Below are 6,865 nucleotides of genomic sequence, written 5' to 3' on the forward strand. Positions count from 1 at the left end.
AACGCCAGCCAATACGTGGGACGCCGCAGAGAAAGAATATTTCCCTATGAGAGCCGCACTGCTCACGACGGTGCACGACTATCTAGGTTACGGATATCTTGCGGGGCAGGTAGTCCACGGATTTTCTGGATGCGTAAGGTGCATGGATGACACAACGTATCGCCAGCTAGATAGAGATCCCGGGTCTTCGAAAACCGTGTTCATGGGACATCGAAGGTGGCTTCGCGACGATGACCCGTGGAGGAAACGCAAGGATCTGTTCGATGGTGAAACCGAACCCCGAAAACGCCCGTGTACGAGGAGCGGCGAGGAAATAGACAAGCTGTTGAAAAATTGGAAAGACTGCCCACTGCCGGGAAAGAAGCAAAAGGCGCCAGAGCCGCTGCTGAAGGTATGGAAAACGAGGTCTGTTTTCTGGGACTTGCCGTACTGGAAGATCCACCGTGTGCCTCACAGCCTTGATGTCATGCATATCACGAAGAACGTGTGCGAGAGTCTGCTTGGTACCCTGCTCAACATGCCAGAGAGGACCAAAGATGGGCCGAAAGCAAGGGCAGACTTGAAATCAATGGGCATCAGGCAGGAGCTTCACGCTATATATGATGATGATGATGATGATGATGATGATGATGAGGCGAAGCAGGACACAGAAAGTCGTCGCAAAGGCAAAAAGGCCAAGAAGACCGGAAATGACTACCCTCCCGCGTGCTTCACTCTAAGTCAGGAGGAGATCGAGCAGTTTTTCACCTGCCTCCTAGGAGTAAAACTTCCTTACGGTTACGCGGGGAAGATAAGCAGATACCTAGACCCAGCGAAGCAGAAGTTCAGCGGGATGAAGTCTCACGACTGTCACGTGCTGATGACGCAGATACTTCCAGTTGCAATCCGTGGGATCATGGACGCGCACGTCCGTGAAACGCTATTTGGCCTATGCAACTTCTTCGACGTCATCTCTCGGAAGTCGATTGGCGTGAGGCAACTCAGAAGGCTACAGGAAGAGATCGTGGTGATACTATGCGAGCTTGAGATGTACTTCCCGCCCGCATTCTTCGACGTTATGGTGCATCTGCTGGTCCATATAGTGGAGGATATCATCCAACTCGGGCCGACGTTCCTGCACAGCATGATGCCATTCGAAAGGATGAATGGTGTCATCAAAGGATACGTTCGCAACATGTCACGTCCAGAGGGAAGCATAGCCAGGGGCTTTCTGACCGAAGAGTGCATCTCCTACTGCACGAATTATCTAGGCATCGAGAACCCCGTTGGTCTGCCCGTCAACAGGCACCTCGGCAGGCTCGCTGGATGGGGTCACCGTGAGGGTCGCCGCGAAATGCATGTCGACTTCGAGGGTCGACTCGCCGACTTTGAAAGAGCAAACCTAGTCGCGCTACAACACATAGACGTGGTCGATCCTTGGGTGGTAGAGCACAAAACCTTTATTAAGAAGACGTACAATGACCGAGGCCAACAGAGGACGGACGGAGATATACTCAAAGAGCACAACTCATGTTTCACGCGTTGGTTCAAGCAGAAGCTTCTGTCGTACCCTTTACATGAGGATTCTTCCGCGGAAGAACAACTCATATTCGCCTTGTCACAGGGCGCCGAGCACAACCTGATGACCTATGAGGCGTACGATATCAACGGCTACACATTCTACACCGAGGCCAAGGACATGAAGAGCGATGGTTATCAGAACTCCGGGGTAACGATGGAATCCTACACCGGTAACGACAAGGACAGATACTACGGAAGGATCGAGGAGATCTGGGAGCTGAGCTACGCTGGAGAGAAGGTCCCGATGTTCCGTGTCAGATGGGCCAAGAACGTCATAAAAGAAGACCGATATTTCACCACCATGGTTATACCCGAAGCCAAATCCAAGACCGCGGGCGCAAACGTCACCGCGAAAAATGAGCCATGGGTACTGGCTTCCCAAGTGGACCAATGCTTCTTCATTACCGACCCGCCAAAGCCCAGTCGTGTTGTCGTGAGGAGAGGCAAAAGGAAGATCATCGGAATGGATGGAGTAGCCAATGAGCAAGACTTCGACAAGTACGGCGACCCGAGGATCGAACATGACGACGATGATGAAGTAGCAGCATACACCACAAGAAGAAGCAGGACCACCCTACCTAAAGGACGTCCGTTCCACAGAAGAACTCCATTTGCGAAAAAGAAGGGCAAGAAGATTGTTAACAGATAGCTAGCTAAGATCGATTGTATTTAAATCGCAGCCTTCATTTCTCGATTGTATTTCATGGGCACTTTTTGAACTATCATGAATATTTTTAAATTTCATGGACACTCGATCTCGATCCCCCTCCATCTCGATCGCTATCCCACCTCGCCAGATCCGGTCCCCCTCGCCGCCGAGCACCCCCCGCACCCTCGATTCCCCTACTCAACCGCCGCCGCCGACCCCCCGCACCCCTCCCCTACTCAACCGCCGCCACCGACCCCCCGCACCCCTCCCCTACTCAACCGCCGCCACCGACCCCCGCACCCTCCCCCGCTCCACCGGCATTACTGTTTGATGATATTTTTTAAAAAATATTACTGTCTTATAAAAAAAATTACTGTCTTATAAAAAAATTACTGTCTTATAAAAAAATATTACTGTCTTATAAAAAAATTACTGTTATGATTTAAACAAGTTTGAACATATTTAAAAACAAATAAGTATGAAACAGCATTTTAAAATGCATAATTTTTTTTTTGTGGAGCCTAGGAATCGAACCCAGGACCTCCTGGTGTGAGAACTGGCACCTGACCAGTCGAGCTAGTAGAGGGGAGTTGATGTGGATGAGGTCACGTGGGTGATAACCTGTTGGCTCGAGCGGAAATAAAAAAATACTAATGGCGCACCAGGCCGTGGTGCGCCATTAGCATGTATATACTTATGGCGCACCGTGGGGTGGTGCGCCATTAGTATTGTGCCCCCCTACTTCGGCCGAGCCCTCGCCCTCGATCCCCTTCCCCTCTCCTCTCCCTCGCCCGAGCCCTCGCCCTCGATCCCCTTCCCCTCTCCTCTCCCGACGCCGCCGCCCCGCCGCCCCGCCGCCCTCGACGCCGGCCAGATCCGCCGCCACCTCTGCTCGAGCTGCTCCCATCGACCACGCCGCTGCTCGCGTGCTTCTTCTCTCCCGCGACCCCGCGACCCCGACATCGTCCCCGCGACCACCGTCGTCCCCGCGACCACCGGCCCTCCTCCGCCGCGACGACCAGGCGCCGCCGTCCGCGGACCACCTCGAGCTCTATCCCCGTCCGCGTGAAGATCCCCTCCACTCCGCGGGCAGGGGCTCTTCTCCTGCCGCTGCAGCTACAAGAGGAGAGGAGCACCGGCCAGCCACCACCGACGGACGCCTCCATCCCCCCTTCCTCCTTCGCCCGCCCGAGTCCTCCCCTTCGACGCCAAGCAAGCAGAGCGGCTCCTCCTCTCCCTCGACGCCAAGCCAGGTGAGCTGCCCCCTCCCCCCTCGGCTGCTTGCTTCTATCCATCCTAACCCTAGCCCCTTCTCCATTGCAGCAGCCCGCCACACTCCTCTCGAGGAGGAGAGGAGAGGAGAAACCCGCGCAGCGCCGTCATTTCCCCCACGGCCTCGGCACCGTCTCCTCCCCTCCAAGCTCCATTGAATCCAAGCTGCTGCTAAGGTGAGCTTTTGCATCTGAATTCTCCTCCTCTCCTCCCCTCGGCACCTATGTACTCATTTTGCATCTGAATTTATTTGGATCCATTGCACCTTTGCGTTACAAATTATGAAACTGATGCAATTTGTCAAATTATCAAAACAGAATTTTGATCTCACACTCTCAAAAACTAGTTCAAAGTAATTCAAACTACTCAATTTATGTGCAGATAGGCAAACGGCTTCAGTTTGACACCAAATTAGCACGGCGTTCAGTTTAATTTGTCACACAAAATTTCATGGATTTTTTTTCCTGAAAAACATGTGAAAATAACTTTCTCAACAATCTGCTCCCATTGACTTGCCCCCTCCAGAAACTAACTGTCAATGAGAAAAACAGAATTAGGAATTTCTGATAGGTTGTATGCTTTGTAAAAATAATCGGCAATATTCTCTATCTCTTCTGGATGTCCTACTGCTAACACAATAGATGCTACTGCTTTCTCTATCTCTTTTTACAATTGGTGTAATCTTTGGTTAGTACTGATGGTATGGTAGTATGATTTTCATGGTGGGTGTGGAACCACCTATATATATATTTACTATGAATGCTTAAGAGCACAGCTGAAATGAGTGAACCAAACGATACTACTTCCATTGGAGCGAGCTAATCCTTACTTATCAAAATTACTTCGCATTGAACGTAATTCGTTTATGAGATTTTCTTTTTGTTGATTTGCAGCGATCCTCTGTTTGATCAAAATTTACTCAGTTCTGTTTTGTCAGGCTGATATTGACTATACTGTTTAGTTTATACACTAGTTACCCAGAAAGTTGGTCTTCCTCCTAGCAAGAATATACAGTATTAGATAATACATGATGGACAGTACTACTTGTCTATTTACAATGAGACAGGGGGCCCGTGGTATCATTATGGGGCTGTGCTGCTGTATTATGCCTATAAAAACACTTGTTCGGTCAATTAAACAGGGCATTGAAAATTGACAGGGCATTTTTGTTTTCTGTTGAACCTAAGCAATTTCATACGCTTGACAAAGTTGATGCTTTATTCCTGATGTATAATTTGTTTGTCACATGCTACTGTTGATCCCAAGTTTGATGCATAACAATTGTTGTATGAGTTCTCCAAATGAACAGGAGTACTCCTCTATTTTGATATGAAATCACCATGATAGGTCCACATGCTACTGTTGTCAACATGATAAATAGTTTCAGTTAGTTACCTCTAAAACTATTCTTAATTAACTGATGATTTGCTACAACCAGTGCATGCATGCCTTTTTTCTTCTTCATTTTTAGTAAAGTGCTCTATTCTGGGTCATGGACTTTGTGCCATGGACCAGTGCATGCATGCTGCTGCTGCTGTACTACTTGTCAAGTGATGCTGCTGCTGCTATCTGCGAGTTGTTGCTGCTAGTTGTGATTTTGTCAAGTGATGCTGCTGCTACTTGTGATCTTCTAAAATAACCCCTTTCTCCTGAAACGTTGATTAATTTCCGTTTCGGTTGAGAAATGGGGCACTCCTAGGTCAAGAAAATTAGCAAAGGTCATGCCCAATTTTCTTGACCTAGAAGGTGCCCGATTCTCAACCGAAATAAAAATTAATTTGCTTTAGTGGTTGGATTAGTTTAGTATTTTATTCACACACTCAGACACCCTTGCTTGCCATGTGTGATAGAGAGATAGTGAGAGGAGACAATAAGCTATCTGCAGCTTAATTTGCATTGCATACTAGCTAGATAGCTTTTGTTTTTCAGGACCAACCGAACAATACATACATATACCTGTAGGCACCAGCTTAATTTCCAAGGCAGGACAATTACTTGCTTCATTATATTCATCCATCCATCCATTTTGCATCATGTACAGAACCAAAAATAATCGGAGTTTCTGTCTGGCTTCAGAAGTCATAACACATGCATTTGGGTAACCCTAAATGTCAAAATTGCACAAGTCTAGACCCCTTTATGCCATATACTTTCTATTTTTCTTCATCGGAGTTCGACTGCGCATTAACCCAACGTGTGCATGACTCGATGGTCCAGGAAGGAAATCGTTTCCTTTCATCAGCTAGAAAAACTGCCAACGTTTCAAAACTGCAACTTGATGAAGATTGGAGTATATCTTAATAAGTTTACCCTGTTGGGGCACATCACATACACACATTTGCTCAAGTCCACTCTGGCCCATGTAGAGCTGAAACCCAGTTTAGTTCCTTGTATCACTTGTCGCTGAAAACCGTTTGATTGTTTTCACGGAAATGATTTACAAGTTCAGCAAGTGATGAGGTGTGAGAATAACATATTCATTAGGGTAGGCGTCTCCTGCCCTATGCTGAATGTGGTGCAATTTTCGACGCAGATTCATAATTTGCAGCTTAGCTTATCTCTTGGCCCTCCAATTAAAATATAGGGGTTGACCTTCACCACGGCCGAAGCTTCTCTGCATCTATATATAATGGACATTCCCTAGCTTCTGAACAATCAACACAAAGCAGCAGGCCTGAGTGTCTCCAATAGTCATCCTTGTGTTTGTGTAGGTTTTCTTTCCTTGGTCCATTGAGCCTTCATTCATGGTTATGAATGATATGCAATGATCAGCCTGCTAGCGTTTATCCTCTCCGCGTGTTTGAACACCCTGCGGTGTAGTAAAAAGTAATTACAGATACACTCACCCACATAAGTATTCAACACAATGAAAAAATAGTACAAATTAAGGAAAGGCAATACCATTTCAGACGCTTGTCTTCTAAAAAGAAGAGTGAACTTTCTAGACACACCCCTCAAGAACTAGGTTACCCTGAGAACGTGGACTTGGACCTTAGCAACAACACACTAACAGGTTCTATCCCAAAACACCTAGGCAATATCACAAACATCTCTCAATTGTTCCTTGACAATAACCAACTTTTTGGCGACATTCCTCGAGAATTAGGTTATTTGGTCAACTTAGAGATCTTGTTCCTTGACAATAACCAACTTTTTGACCAAACTTTGTTTCTATTTAGAGAGAAACATGGCCCACAACGATGAGGCCGGGGGTTCGGGCGGCAAGGCATTCTGGGAGCTGTCCCAGGAGATGGAGGAACAACCTCACTTGTATGAGGCCGCCGCCTTCCCCACCGATCCTGAGACCACGGATGGTGCCGCCGAGGATGACCACACTGATGCCACCACTGATGGTGCCGCCGAGGATGCCACCACTGATGATGG

Source organism: Triticum aestivum, chromosome 5A (genome assembly GCF_018294505.1).
Source record: "Triticum aestivum cultivar Chinese Spring chromosome 5A, IWGSC CS RefSeq v2.1, whole genome shotgun sequence".
NCBI classification, from domain to species: Eukaryota; Viridiplantae; Streptophyta; class Magnoliopsida; order Poales; family Poaceae; genus Triticum; species Triticum aestivum.